Consider the following 16,464-nt stretch of genomic DNA (forward strand, 5'->3'; position numbering starts at 1 on the left):
TTATACCTGTCAAACAAACAGGTGAAGACCTAAGACTTTCAGAAGCCCATGTTTGGTACTCTAGGAGAGGGACTTAAGGAAGTAAAGTTGTTAAATATACATAGATAGATATCTATATCCACATCTGTATCTGTCTATCTATCTATATGTGTGTGTATATATATATATGTATGTATGTATGTATCCATATGCCAATGCCAGATATGAGAATAAGTTAATTCAACCTAATGTTTTAATTTTGAACAGACTGACTATTCTGCTACTGCCTTAAGAGGAAAATATATTTTATAACATATATCAGTTTGTACTTTTTCAAGTCTAAAATGCATTTTATTCCACTTATATCTGCTAATATGATTGTTTCTAAGTTAAAGTGAAAAGTGAAAGTGAAGTTGCTCAGTCGTGTCCAACTCTTTGTGACCCCGAGGACTGTAGCCTACCATGATCCTCCGTCGATGGGATTTTCCAGGCAAGAGTACTGGAGTGGGTTGTCATTTCTTTCTCCAGAGAATCTTCCTGACCCAGGGATCGAACCCAAGTCTCCCGCATTGTAGGCAGATGCTTTACCATCTGAGCCACCAGGGAAGTCCTTTTTTTGAGTTCAGTTCAGTTCAATCCTTCAGTTGTGTACAACACTTTGCGACCCCATGGACTGCAGTATACCAGGCCTCCCTGTCCATCACCAACACCCAGAGTCTACCCAAACCCATGTCCATCGAGTCTGTGATGCCATCCAACAATCTCATCCTCTGTCGTCCCCTTCTCCTCCTGCCTTCAATCTTACCCAGTATCAGGGTCTTTTCAAATGAGTCAGTTCTTTGCATCAGGTGGCCAAAGTATTGGAATTTCAGCTTCAACACCAGTCCTTCTAAAGAACACTCAGGGCTGATCTTCTTTAGGATGGACTGGCTGGATCTCCTTGCAGTCCAAGGGACTCTCAAGAGTCTTCTCCATCACCATAGTTCAAAAGCATCAATTCTTCTGTGCTTAGCTTTCTTTATAGTCCAACTCTCACATCTACACATGACTACTGGAAAAACCATAGCCTTGACTAAATGGACCTTTGTTGGCAAAGTAATGTCTCTGCTTTTTAATATACTGTCTAGGTTGGTCATAACTTTCCTTCCAAGGAGTAAACGTCTTTTGATTTCATGGCTGCAATCACCATCTACGGTAATTTTGGAGCCCCCCAAAATAAGTCTTCCACTGTTTTCACTGTTTCCCCATCTATTTCCCATGAAGTGATGGGACTGGATGCCATGATCTTAGTTTTATGAATGTTGAGCTTTAAGCCAACTTTTTCACTCACTTCTTTCATTTTCATCAAGAGGCTCTTTAGTTCTTCACCTTTTGCCATAAGGGTGGTGTCATCTGTATATCTGAGGTTATTGATATTTCTCCCAGCAATCTTGATTCCAGCTTGTGCTTCATCTAGCCCAGCATTTCTCATGATGTACTCTGCATATAAGTTAAATAAGCATAGGGACAATATATAGCCTTGACATACCCCTTTCCCTATTTGGAACCAGTCTGTTGTTCTATGTCCAGTTCTAACCGTTGCTTCCTGACCTACATACAGATTTCTCAAAAGGCAGGTCAGGTGGTCTGGTATTCCCACCTCTTTTAGAATTGTCCAGAGTTCGTTGTGATCCACACAGTCAAAGGCTTTGGCATAGTCAATAAAGCAGAAATAGATGTTTTTCTGGAACTCTCCTGCTTGTTGATGATCCAGCAGATGTTGGATATTTGATCTCTGGTTCCTCTGCCTTTTCTAAATCTGGCTTGAACGTCTGGAAGTTTATGATGCACATGTTGTTGAAGACTGGATTGTAGAATTTTGAGCATTACTTTGCTAGTGTGTGAAATGAGTGCAATTGTGCAATAGTTTGAGTATTCTTTGGCATTTCCTTTTTTGGGACTGGAATGCAAACTGACTTTTTCCAGTCCTGTGGCCACTGCTGAGTTTTCCAGATTTGCTGGCATATTGAGTGCAGCACTTTCACAGTATCATCTTTTAGGATTTGAAATAGCTCAACTGGAATTCCATCACCTCCACTAGCTTTGCTTGTAGTGATGCTTCCTAAGACCCACTTGACTTCACATTCCAGGATGTCTGGTTCTAGGTGAGTGATCACACCATTGTGATTACCTGGGTCATGAAGACCTTTTTTGTACAGTTCTTCTGTGTATTCTTGTCTCCTCTTCTTAATATCTTCTGCTTCTTTTAGGTCCCTACCATTTCTGTCCTTTATCGAGCCCATCTTTGCATGAAATGTTCCCTTGGTATCTCTAATTTTCTTGAAGAGATCTCTAGTTTTTCCCATTCTATGTTTTCCTCTATTTCTTTGCACTGATCACTGAGGAAGGCTTTCTTATCTCTCCTTGCTATTCTTTGGAACTCTGCATTCAAATGGGTATATCTTTCCTTTTCTCCTTTGCTTTTCACTTCTCTTCTTTTCACATCTATTGTAAGGGCTCCTCAGACAGCCATTTGCTTTTTTGCATTTCTTTTTTTGGGGGATGGTCTTGATCTCTGTCTCTCGTACAATGTCATGGACCTCTGTCTATAGTTCTTCTGGCACTCTGTCTATTAGATCTAGTCCCTTAAATCTCTTTCTCACTTCCACTGTATAATCGTAAGGGATTTTATTTAGGTCATACCTGAATGATCTAGTGGTTTTCCCTACTTTCTTCAATTTAAGTCTGAATTTGGCAATAAGGAGATCATGATCTGAGCCACAGTCACCTCCTGGTCTTGTTTTCATTGACTGTATAGAGCTTCTCCATCTTTGGCTGCAAAGAATATAATCAATCTGATTTCAGTGTTGACTGTCTGGTGATGTCCATGTGTAAAGTCTTCTCTGTGTTGTCGGAAGAGGGTGTTTGCTATGACCAGTGTGTTCTCTTGGCAAAACTCTATGAGCCCTTTGCTCTGGTTCATTCTGTACTCCAAGGCAAAATATGCCTGTTACGCCAGGTGTTTCTTGACTTCCTACTTTTGTATTCCAGTCCTCTATCATGAAAAGCACATATTTTTTGGGTGTTAGTTCTAGAAGGTCTTGTAGGTCTTCAAAGAGCCATTCAACTTCAGCTCTTCAGCATTACTGGTCGGGACATAGACTTGGATTACTGTGATATTGAATGGTTTGCCTTGGAAATGAACAGAGATCATTCTGTCTTTTTTGAGATTGCATCCAAGTACTGCATTTTGGACTCTCTTGTTGACTGTGATGGCTATTCCATTTCTTCTAAGAGATTCTTGCCCACAGTAGTATATATAATAGTCCTCTGAGTTAAATTCACCCATTCCTGTCCATTTTAGTTCATTGATTCCTGAAATGTCAACGTTCACTCTTGCCATCTCCTGTTTGACCACTTCTAATTTGCCTTGATTCATGTTATAATTATAAAAGTTTTTAACTTTTTTATTACACTTTATACATTTTCTAAAAGTGTTAGCTACATATTTACTTATTAAGTAAGAAAAAATAAGAATACACCCATTAGATTTCTACCTACACAAGGAATTGTCCTGTAGCTGCCTAATTCCCTAGATCAATCATGAAGTAATCTGTACTCTAGAGAAATTGGAATGGAACAATATATAATTATTCAAAGTCAATACAAATGACTGGATTTCAACCACAGCATCAATATGATCAGAAGGAGAGTTGATGAAATGCAAAGTAGATGTTACTTCAATGATTTTAGCTTAGCAAAATAAACCCTAAAAGAAAAACCAGATCATTTCAAACTTCAATTTAAAGAGAGAAAAGTCAAAACCTTTTACCAAACTTCATACAGAAATGAGTCAGAAAGTTTCCACTCAGTTCAGTAAACATTTGTTCTGTCTGTACTGTCTATCTACCAGATACGACAACATGCTGAAGATACAAACAGTAAATCAAAGATTATGGATAAAATGTTTTATATAAACAAGCATGTCCAGAAGGATATAAGACAAAATTTTTGGAGGTTTACTCTGTAAGGTAAGATTATGGGCAATGGTTCTTCTCATTTTGCTTGTCTATTCTCAAGTTTGTACTATGATATATATTTCTGTCTGTTATGTGTGTGTGTTCCTTATGTGACTTGTATGACTTTGCCGTCCACATTTGATCCTCATCCTCCTTTGCAACCTTTGTTTATGCTTCTTCTGTCTACAATTCTTCTGCACTACTAAGTAAGAGCATGTGTGTGGGGAGAAGGAATTTTATACAGCAGGTTTTTACCCCATTTCCTGTCCCTGTCCAATGCCCAACCACTGCCCATCTAAATACTACCTATTTCTAGCAGTCCCACATCCTCTGTAACCTTCTCTGACCTTGAATTCTTAAACAGTTGTCTCTTTCAATGATGGGCATTTTGTGATAAGATGTGTCATACTGTTATTTGACTTAATGCCTCACTCTATACGGTACTTTACATTTCAAAGCAATTACACACAAATTATCTTAATTCCTTCTGTGAGGTAGTCTGGGTAGATATGGTCTCTAATTTTAGTGTGCAGAGAAAAAAAGGATTATGTGACTTGCTTAAGTTTCTAAGTGCAGGCTAAGAGAAAAGTGCTTTAGACTCTTTTTTTAAAAGTTTTATTTAATGTTGTTTTAGTTTCAGGTGTACAGCAAAGTGATTCAGATATATATATATATATATATACACACACACATATATCCATTTTTTTCAGATTCTTTTCCCATTTAGAGTATTGCAGAATTCTGAATAGAGCTCCCTGTACTATACAGTAGGTCCTTGTCAATTATTTATATTTTATAAATATTTGTATTTATTTAAGAGATAAGCAGGACATTTGGGGAAAAAAATCAGCATCTAGAAAGAGAAGACAACACTTTAATTTACCTGGAAGAGGAAGTTTACTAGAAGAATGACTGATTGAGCAGGGTAGAAAGACAAAAACTTTCATTGGACTAGGAGAAAAGATCACAGAGGAAGAGAATGGTGTCATGAAATGTGATTTGGGGTTCTTTCTGTTTTTTAATATTTCTGACATGAATGGGGAAAAGAAGAATTTCAAAGAAACAAGGTGCGGTTCAAGGTTTGCAAGATACTGATGAGTTGACATTTCTGATCATTGGATATTTCCAAAGTGTATAACATCCTAGCTAGCTAATCTAAGACTAGTAAAATTTCATGATGCACTTTGATGTTTCTGGTTGAGGTAGTTGGAATGAGGAGCAGGGTGAACCCCTCACAAACTGAGGATAGGCAATAAGTATCCAGGGGAAAGTGAAAGTTTTTCTTGTAGCAAAAGACTACAATGAAGCAAACAATGATGACAATGAACTAGGATGCTAATGGGTAAAATAAACATATTGTACAATTGCTTCAATCTTTGTATATCATCTTCAAAAATACTCAAAATATTAGGTCTTTTGCCCACTTTAAGATTTTTATTTATTTATTTATTTATTTTGGTCACGCCATGAGGCATGCGGGATCTTAGTTCCCTGACTAGAGATTGAGCTATTTGAGATTGGGTTTTCTTTTATTGTTAAATTTTAAGAATTCTTTACAGATTCTTGACACAAGTTGCTTTTGAAATATTTGATTTGCTCAATATATTCTTTCATTTTGTGGGTTGTCTTTCGCATATTTTGCTGGCATCACTTGAAGCACTATAGTTATTCATTTTAATGAGGTTGAATTTTTCTAACTTTTTACTTCATTGCTTGTGTTTTTGGTGTCATATCTAAGAAACCAATGGTTATGAGTTTTCTGATGTGTAAACTTGGTTATGCTATAGTTCCCATTTATTCAGTTAACACTAATCTAGATATTAATGTGAAGTCATTTTGCTGATGTAATTAAATTTCCTAAGCTTTAAGTAAGGGAGACTATTCATTTGGAAGACCTGTAAAGCAGGGCTGAAGCTTCCATAGAGAGAAATAATTATGGATGACAGTTTGGGCCTGTGCTGGTAAAGTTTCATTTTGCTCTTGCTCTTCCCTTCCTGATTGCCTCCCCTATGAATTCAGATACATGTTACCAGCCCCAATCATTGTGTAAGACAATCCTTTTTTAAAAAAATAAAAAAGACATCAACATTTGTATCTATATCTTGATATATATATAGATAGATATAGATGTGCAAATGTATGTGTGTAGTAGATAGACATTTCTATTGCTTCTGCTTCTCGTTGAACCTTGAGTAATATGAATATGGTATTAAATCTTATCATCATAGGATAGTGCTTCAATATCAATAAATTTTCCTTTTTCCAGTTTTATATCCCACACCACTCCCTATCCCCTGCCCCCCAGCCTTCTCAGAATCTATTCCTATGTATACTTTCTCCATTTTTGCTGGGATATGCTGGTTAGGTCCTAGAGGTCTTTTATCATGCACTACTTTCTTCCTCCCCCTTGTCCTTTCTCCCTCTCCCCCTTCCTTGCCTTCTCCTCCCTTGTCTTGCAAGATAAATACCTTTGTATGATTATTAAGCAAGAGGGAACACACTGCTTTAACAGCAAGGAGAGACCACTTTTGCAGGGAAGCCTGGGAATTCAAGATTTTTGAGTACATTAACCAAGATAGTTCCCTCCTAACTCTCAGATCGGAACCTGGATTATGGTGACCAGATTTTCATCTTCTCTGGGGCTCTGCTAATCTTCCACACTAGTTATGGGTTTAATACTCACCCTTTCTGCCTTTCAACTGTAGTTGATTTTCTCTTTACATTCTGCCAAAAATGTTTCCTAAATTTTGTGTGTGTGTTTTTTTTAAGTTGGTAATCAGTCAACCTCAAACTTTCATTAGTCTGTTCAGTTAATTGACAATTTCCAGAAAGAGCCATCCAAAGCCATAGTCCTGAACCTCTCAGTTACATGAGCTAGTGTACCAACCAGTTCACTTCCTTCTACCATTATTTCATCCCAGTTATCATCTGTAATAATTTTAACAGTTGTACCACTATAGTATGCCACATTAGCTATCAATGTCTATCAGTGTCAGGGTTCTCATCTCCAGCCTGCTAGTAGATGATTCAGATCCAAAATCCCATTTTAGATTTTGTTTGTAAGGACCATAACAAACCCAAATTATCTTAGATCGGATACTTAAAACAGACTCTGAAGCAGAGATTTGTGTTGGGAGAACTTTCTGGAACAACACCAGTAAAGGAGTAAGAAATAAGATAGAGCAGTAAGAGAAGCTGAGCTGCATTAGACAAAGGCCTCAAATGTGTCTGTAGGGAGCACTATAGCTGGGGCAACATTTTAGAGCTGTTCTGAATTTTATCCTATATTTTAATGGGGCCTGGCCTCGTTAGGCCATTATCAACCATGGTTTGGATAGGGGCTGTCTCTAAAGAGGATTTTCAATTTTGGACAAGGCTATTGCTTTCATTAGAAAGCAATTTCTGGGGAAGGACTTGGCTATGAACAACCAGCAGTTAATACTCCTAGAGGCTAAAGGAATGAGTGCCTTTCCTGAATGAAGGGGGAGAAGATTTGGGCAGCACACCACAGCATCTGCTCCAACACACCATCATCCACCCAACCTTCAGGCTCAAAACCTGGATTCTTTCCTCTCACATCCCACATCCAGTCCATCAGAGAGTTGGTTTGATGACCTGAATTTTTTTTACCTATCACCATTTCCACTGCAAAAATCCACATGCTGTGTATCGTTTTCCTTTATCTGGATAATAGTCCTCCGGTGGTTTTCCCTGGGTAGCCTCTTACCATTCTGTACTCCATTTTCTTCAAAGCAGAGTGATCTTCTGAAAACATAAAGCATATATCATAGTTTAAAACCTTCCAGTTGTTTCCTGTTGCAAGTAACATAAAACTAATGCTCTTCATCATGGCCTGCTCTAGTAATAACAGTTGCCATGCTTTGAGTCCAGAACCTGCTGATTCATTACATTCATTACTTCATACAATCCTCACAATAGCCCTCACAAATGCTTATTGTCACTACTTTACAGATAAAGAGATTATGTCTTAATGAGGTTGAGTAGCCCAAGGTCATACAGCTGGGAAGTAGTGGGGTCTGGATTTGAACCCAGTACTGTTCAATTCCAAAGCCCTATTGTACCTGTTCTTAAAATGTCTATTGATGTAAAAATTCCAAGCTCTTGCCCTCAGTTTAAACAAACATTGTTTTGGCTCCTTAGATAGCTCCCTCACCTATGAAATCATCATCATTATTAGTAATTCACATTTATTTCTAGGAACATACTGTGTTCAGTAAATATGCTGTAATTGTGCATTTTATCCTCACAGGATAAAATTTCCTATCAGGAAATTTATTTTCTATCAGGAAAATTATTGGGTGGGGAACTAATTTCAGATGGGAAAAACAAGATGTAAGGTAGTCAAGTGACCAGTTAAAGGTAACAAAGTTAGCTAATTCTGGGATCAAGAATTGAAGTATGTTACTAACTTCTGACTGCTGGCATTTCCTACCTTGGCCTCCCACCCTCAATGTGGGAGTTTCCTGATGGGATTGCTGCTGCCATATCTTTTGCCACTCCCCAGTAATATTCTGAATAAATGCTTTCAGACAATAGTGGAGGGGACTGGGATCCTAGGAGAAGCAGTCTGAAGGATATCATTGTCCAATTTGGAGCATGGCCAGCAGCTGGAGGGCTCGAGAGCTGTAACCCAAGTGCAACTTGAAGTGGCTGCCATCTTTGTGCAGTTGAGAACATTAAAACCAGATTCCTCATTGCAAAAATTGGTCTAGAAGAGAGAATTCATCCACACATTTAACTGAAGCTTAAACCTGGGTCATTGTATTTACTTCAAGAATTGAAAGATGGAGAAATTGACATCTTTCCGTGTTCTTTGTCTATTCAGAGAAAATGTCCCAACACTGCATGTAAATAATTATAAATAAAACAAAAAGTCAGAAGAGTTGCTAGTTAATATTTAATGACTAGTTCTCTGGCAGCAGTGCACATTCCAAAGATTTCCCAACTGGTTGTGTTTATATTGCTATAAACTCCAGCAGGCCTAGCTTTCTCTGAACTCAGAGCACACTTCGAGAGCTAATATTTCCCCTACCTGAGAGCTTTGAAAATGGTCTAAAAAATCATAGCCATATACTGTATGTTGGTGTTTTGATGTTGTCGACTGAGAGACATTAGCAGCAAAACCATCTTGTTTATTACTGCAAAGATTATGGGAATATCCTTTTTTGCCAGCTTTGTCAGAGAAGGGATCATAGGTCCAAAGAGGCCAAATCATTTCGAAACTTGGTACGCAAACTATTTGTTTCTGGAAAATTAGGAAAATAACCTGAGCTTAAAGGAAATGAAAGCACTCCACAGGCAAATTTGTAACTTGTAACATTCTAAGTGAATATTTCTTTTAAAAATACAGATACTAGATTTATTAACTAAATAAAGCTAATGTTTTTGTAAGTGTTCGTGTAAAGAATACTTCACAGTTGCTATTGCATTTGATCCTGTTAAGTTTTTGAGGATTCATAAAATTCTAGAGTCCTGAGAAGTACCACTCTGAGCATGTCAGAGATATGAAGTTGATACTTGTATAGAGCAATAAAACTATTGAATCTTCCCCAAGGAATTTCATAATATTGTATTCTTATAACAGCTGAGTTAGCTAAAGGATTCTTATTTCAGCTTTATTAAATAGTACTGAGTCAGGTTTGTATGTGTGTATGCTTAGTCGTTCAGTTGTGGCCAGCTCTTTGTGACCCCATGGACTGTAGCCTGCCAGGCTCCTCTGTCTATGGGGATTCTCCAGCCAAGAATACTGGAGTGGGTTGCCATGCCCTCTTTCAGGGGATCTTCCCAACACAGATATTGAACTCAGGTCTCCTGCATTGCAGTTCAGTTCAGTTCAGTCGCTCAGTCATGTCCAACTCTTTGCGACCCCATGAATTGCAGCACGCCAGGCCTCTCTGTCCATCACCAACTCCCGGAGTCTACCCAAACCCATGTCCATCAAGTCAGTGATGCCATCCAACCATCTCATCCTCTGTCGTCCCCTTCTCCTCCCGCCCCGAATCCTACCCAGCATCAGGGTCTTTTCCAATGAGTCAACCCTTCGCATGAGGTGGCCAAAGTATTGGAGTTTCAGCTTCAACATCAGACCTTCCAATGAACACCCAGGATTGATCTCTTTTAGGATGGATTGATTGGATCTCCTTGCAGTCCAAGGGACTCTCAAGAGTCTTCTCCAATACCACAGTTCAAAAGCATCAATTCTGCGGCACTCAGCTTTCTTCACCATCCAACTCTCACATCCATACATGACCACTGGAAAAACCATAGCCTTGACTAGACGGACTTTTGTTGGCAAAGTAATGTCTCTGCTTTTAAATATGCTATCTAGGTTGGCCATAACCTTCCTTCCAAGGAGTAAGCGTCTTTTAATTTCATGGCTGCAATCACCATCAGCAGTGATTCTGACATCAGTAGTGATAAAGTCTGACACTGTTTCCACTGTTTCCCCATCTATTTCCCATGAAGTGATGGGACCAGATGCCATGATCTTAGTTTTCTGAACGTTGAGCTTTAAGCCAACTTTTTCACCCTCCTCTTTCACCTTCATCAAGAGGCTCTTTAGTTCTTCACTTTCTGCCATAAGGGTGGTGTCATCCGCATATCTGAGGTTATTGATATTTCTCCCGGCAATCTTGATTCCAGCTTGTGTTTCTTCCAGCCCAGCGTTTCTCATGATGTACTCTGCATATAAGTTAAATAAGCAAGGTGACAATATATAGCCTTGACGTACTCCTTTTCCTATTTGGAACCAGTCTGTTGTTCCATGTCCAGTTCTAACTGTTGCTTCCTGACCTGCATACAGGTTTCTCAAGAGACAGATCAAATGGTCTGGTATTCCCATCTCTTTCAGAATTTTCCACAGTTCATTGTGATCCACACAGTCAAAGGCTTTGGCATCGTCAATAAAGCAGAAATAGATGTTTTTCTGGAACTCTCTTGCTTTTTTGATGATCCAGCGGATATTGGCAATTTGATCTCTGGTTCCTCTGCCTTTTCTAAAATCAGCTTGAACATCTGGAAGTTCACGCTTGCATTGCAGGCGAATTCTTTACTGTTTAAGGCACCAGGGAAGCCCAGGTCAGGGTTATCTATTTCTCAGTAAATATACTGTATGTACACAAAACTGTACAGTGTATAGATCAAACCTTTAATCAGTAGTTAGCATAAGAAAATCTATAAGGAAATGATGTGGTTTATGGGCAAAAAACTTTAAGTCACAAATCAAGAGATGAGAGTGCTCATGAGAATAACAATAATACTAGCCTATGTTTATTTAGTTTTTAGTTTGTGCCAAGAACCATTTTAGGCTTTTTCTATTTTGCCCATTTAATCCTTGTAACCACCCTCTGGAGTAGAGACTGTTGTTATTTCTGTTATATAGAAGAGGAAACTGAGGGACTGAGGGGCTAAGTAACTTGCTTAAGGGTGTTAACTTCTAAGTGGAGTTGCTGGGATTCAAAACCTAGAAATCTAACTCTGGAGTTCATACTATTGGCTGCTCCGCTAAACTGCCTTTTGATTAACAGCTCTACCCTTACTAAGTGAGCATGATCTTTATTTTTTTTTCCCAATCTACTGAAATAATCTGATACCTACCATTGCTACTCCCACAAAGTTGTTTTTGAGATTATCTGAAATGATATATTTAAAAGCACTTTAAAAGATTATATGCTCTTCAAATGTGAGGTGATATTGTTATATCATATACAATGGCTAGTTACTCAGAGCAATGGTCCATGAAATGGTCAGCCATGAGTGTATTTGGTATACTAATAAGCCAAACCACTGCACTAGGCTTCTAAATATATACACATTAGTTCTTCCTAGAATTCAAGCTAAGGCTCAAACTGCCTCTGCACACAGTTATTTGGAGATATATAGGCATATTTCTGGAAACAGGGAGGAACTGCTGTAATTGTTTGCACATGCAGACATTGTCTCAAATATGATTTTGCTATTTCAGAGATTCCCTTGTCATAACTACCAAAATGACACAAGCAGTACTTTTTTGTAATCTCCATATTTGACGCATGAAAGAAGACTTAATTCCTGTTTGAATAAACAACATAATAAGGTTATTGAGATTAGAGACCATTACTATATAAAATTATGTCTAAGTGGCAGATATAATTAACATTGGATTGTAATTACACTAATTACAAGTCACATTAAGACACTCCAGTAATGACAAAGTGAGAACCCTATAATTGAATGGAATAAGTAGGGAAACATGCTGCTCACACTAATTACCTAAATGAGCTAATATGTCTTCAGAGTGACAGTCATGTTCACTGTTATTACGCAGACAAGGCAGTTGAGTGAGGTATTTTTAAAATATACATATATATTTCTAATTTTCTTTCTTTATTCTCTCCAGGACCTATTTCAAGTCATCAGCAACTTCAGAATTTTTCTCCTGGGCCAAAGAAAGCAAAAATTGCCATGAGGGCTTTCTTTAGCCTTGTTGAAGAAGAGCATGAACAGCCACAATCCACCAATCCAGGTAAGATTCCAGTCTTAGAGTATATGAAATGCACTGAGCACCAGCCGGTTTCTTGGACTGGGTACTGTTCTCCAGTTTCTCCTCTGTCCTGTCTTTCCCAGCTTACTGAATCAAGTACCTGCATCTCACTGTATAGTTTGTAGCCTTGAGAATCATCAGTTGTGTATTCTGAAGTACCAAATATGGCTTCCAGCAGCCTGGCTCCAGAAAGGCCCTGGAGAGTGATAAAGCATGAATTATTCAAGGCGATTAGTACCAGCATCACACTAGAGCTCACATTTTAGCCCAAACTGTTAAGTGAGGATATAAACTAATAGCAAAATATGAATTCGTGGCACTGTGAAAATTGTCTATATTTTGTTGTTCCTTTCCCCTGCTCATGTTACCTTTTCTTTAAGTACCTCTGTCTGGGGCACTGCTTGGGTAGGAAAGGAAATTGGAAATTAAAAAAAACAAACAAACAGACTGCAGCTATTTAAAACCTTTTTTTGAAAAGAGAGATTTCTTATTTTCTTTTTTTTAAGGCAAGGAGGTCCCAATATGTGAAAAATAGAATTGATGCACTTAAATTGATAAACAAAATGCTGAACACAGCTTTTCTTTGTCTTGTGTCAGTGAAGAAAGGACAGTGTGTCAAGCATGCCTTTGTTAGCAGGACTGTGGAACTGTTTCTGTACATGCCTCTTTATTTTTGTTTCAACACAAATAAGAGTTCCTTTTTTCTATCCAGACAATAAAGTTTTGCCTTTAAGAAACCAGGCTTATGGGTTTCTAATAAAAAGCAGTAAACCAAATACACAAGGTTTATAAATAAGTGGATACCATATGTTTTAGGCCAAAGGTGGCAATTTGACCCTCCCACTCTGTTAATATTTGGCATGTAACTCAAAAATAATGACCCCGTTCTGTTGATATACTCTAGTTCCAGGGTTCTACATTTCTCACAATCAATCATATTTTAGTTCAAAATGGACTTAATGTTGAATTTGAATTATGGGTTATACTCAATTAATTCGGTACTTGTACAAACTCATATAATCAAGCATTAGGAGTTTACATAAGAGGATGTTGATTGAAATAAATAGTGTTGGAGGCCAGCCTTCTGCTAATGGCCATGCAAATCAGGGGCTAATGGAGCTTAGCAAGTTTAATCTAAGACAAGGAATAGGGTGACATAGATTTTATCCTTAGAACTATCCTTTTCTCACTGATGATTTTTCAAGTTGTTTATTATCTCTGTTTTGGTGAGATAGCAATTTCAGTGGTTCTTTGCAACTTACTTAGAGTCCTTGAGTCTTTTAGCAGCTCAGAAACATTTCATTCGATGTCACTGAGGAAACAATTAATCCCCTAGAGTTCCAGAAGGAGTGTAGTTCTGCTGACACCTTGATGTTAGCCCAGTAAGACTTCTATCTACAGAACTCTTTGTGACCCTATCAACTGTAGCCTGCCAGGCTCCTCTGTCCATGGGATTCTCCAGGCAAGAATACTGGAGTGGATTGCCATTTCCTTCTCCCAGGGATCTTCCTGACCCAGGGATCAAACCTGTGTCTCTTACATCTCCTGTATTGGCAGGCAGGTTTTTACCACTAGCACTACCTGGGAAGTGGTATGTCACTACCACCAGATAAATGAATCAGCTAAGTGGACAGAGCACTCAGAAATCCCAGGTCTGGGTTGGCAAACATTTTTTGGTAAAGAACCAGGTAGTAAATACTTACGGATTTCCAGGTCACGTAAGGAAATATAGATAGATAGGTAGATAGATATAGAGATCAAACCAGTCAATCCTAAAGCAAATCAACCCTGAATATTCATTGGAAGGACTGATGCTGAAGCTGAAGCTCCAATATTTTGGAAACCTGATTGGAAGAGCTGGCTCATTAGAAAAGACCCTGATACTGTGCAAGATTGAAGGCAGGAGGAGAACGGGATTACAGAGGACGAGATGGTTGGATGGTGCCACCAACTCAGTGGACATGAGTTTGAGCAAACTCAGGAAGATAATGATGGACAGGGAAGCCTGGTGGGCTGCAGTCCATGGGGTCGCAAAGAGTCAGCCACAACTGAGTGACTGAACAACATAGATATAGACATGGACATATGTATCTCTATATATGTTCCAACTCTTAAAAAATGTAAGAAAAAAAAATTCACCATTCTTAGCTTTCTGGGCTCTACACCAAGAGGCTACAGGCAGAATTTAGGCCTCGGGGCCAACCCCTCCCCCAAGTGAACATAATTGAATATGTATCACAGTGAAGAATCATTCTTTAATGGAAGTTAAATATAAAACTACTGAAATCAACTATTTCTAAAGTACTGAAAAATGTAGATCATAATTATTTAAAGTTATAAATGTGTTTATTTACACTTGAATAAGTTGTTTTACTGGGAATATCAGAGATTGAGAGAGGAAAGATGTCTTTTGCACAGATCACGGGAGCAGCCTAGTATGAGTCAGTGTCTAAGTAAGGTGAGGAGGGCATCAGTGTAAGACTGGAGATGGAAAACTGGTTATATTGAGAGGGTTGATCAAATAAGTAACTATGTTAATGATAAAGCCATCCAGGTATCAGAAGAGAACTACAAATGTGGAAAGGAATAAAACTAGAAAGGGCCCTGAATTTTTAATACATACAGATACGTAAGAAAATAAATGTAAATTAAGTACATACACACAAGCACACACACACTCATACATACCTTCACTAGCTCTGTCTACTGAGAGGCCTGGGAGCAGCAAAACTTTATCATCAATGAACGGACCTAGTGCTCAGATTATGGCTTCTTACTGTCCTTCTCAAATGAAAAAAACCAAGCCTCGTTAGAGAAGTACTTGATTTTAGAACTGAGGCAAAGGATACATCAGCTTGGGAAAATCTTACTTATTCCAGGAACAAACAAACCAAAGGTCACAGAATAATTGGATCATGTCAAGAAAATCCAGAAACTAGTTTGAAAGGATTCCCACTAGACAAATTGGGATTAATTTCAGCATCAAAATGGATAATGACAGTAACAGAATGGAACTTATTCAGTAAGTTAGGAAATCATAAATAAATTAAAAGTTCGATGAAAAAAAGGAGATTTACATGATTTTAAAATATCTCCCTACAAAGTATTTATTAATTACAAGAGGGGCTAGGAAAATTTACTTTATTGAGGAAGATCCTGGCATGTACTACTTCAGTCAGTGATCAAAGTGAACATCATTAGTCATAGGATAAATATAAATTGTGGGCCACCTAATAAGATGAATTAGGAAACCGTAGCATCACACTTGTGATATTCCCATCAAAAAAACACAACCTGAGTCTGATCATGAGGAAACATCAGACAAACTTCAACTAAGGGATATTTTACAAAATAACTGCTCTTTAAAAGCATCAAGGTCATAAAAATTAAGGAAGAACTGAGAAGTAATTCTAGTGTGAAGACGAATAAAGAGATATGATAGCTAAACACAACATGTAATTCTGAGCTAATTTATTTCTTTTATAAAAGTCATTATAGGAACAATTAGCAGAACATGAATGGGATTTAAGGATTAGATGATAGTAACATATCAATGTTAGTTTTCTTATTTTGATCATTGTATTGGTTATGAGGAAAATAATACCCTTACTTGTAGGAAATACATAGAAAAGATATTAGAGCATCAGGAGGACAAATTATTCTCAAGTGACTCAGAAGAAAGAAGTTCTTGTGCTGTGCTTCCTGTAATTTTCTAAATATTTTAAAATATAAATAATTTTAAATGAGCTTCCATATAAATATCATATTAAAATGTAAACACAATTAAAATGCGCATTCTAAGATGCTCTCCGGTAGGAGAGATGGGAGATGGCATGGTGGAGTAGTTACAGGGTGAATTTTGAAATCTCTAAGATCTGGATTGGAATCTGTTTCAAATGTTTAATAGCTGGATGGTTTTGGCCAAGCCACTTAGCCACCTTAAAT

General features: G+C 37.9%; 1 long non-coding RNA gene across 1 annotated transcript in view; it reads left to right on the top strand.

Annotated features, from left to right (window-relative positions):
- Positions 1-14,653, top strand: part of LOC145540914 (uncharacterized) — a 56,801-nt gene extending 42,148 nt beyond the window's left edge. The window contains exons 2-3 of the long non-coding RNA XR_014078633.1: positions 3,872-3,989; positions 12,376-14,653. This is a non-coding gene — a long non-coding RNA (uncharacterized LOC145540914). The remainder of the gene's footprint in view (positions 1-3,871; positions 3,990-12,375) is intronic.
- The last annotated feature ends 1,811 nt before the right edge of the window (positions 14,654-16,464 follow it).

This window comes from Giraffa tippelskirchi, chromosome 3 (genome assembly GCF_054371585.1).
Source record: "Giraffa tippelskirchi isolate mGirTip1 chromosome 3, T2T-mGirTip1v1.2.pri, whole genome shotgun sequence".
Taxonomy (NCBI): domain Eukaryota; kingdom Metazoa; phylum Chordata; class Mammalia; order Artiodactyla; family Giraffidae; genus Giraffa; species Giraffa tippelskirchi.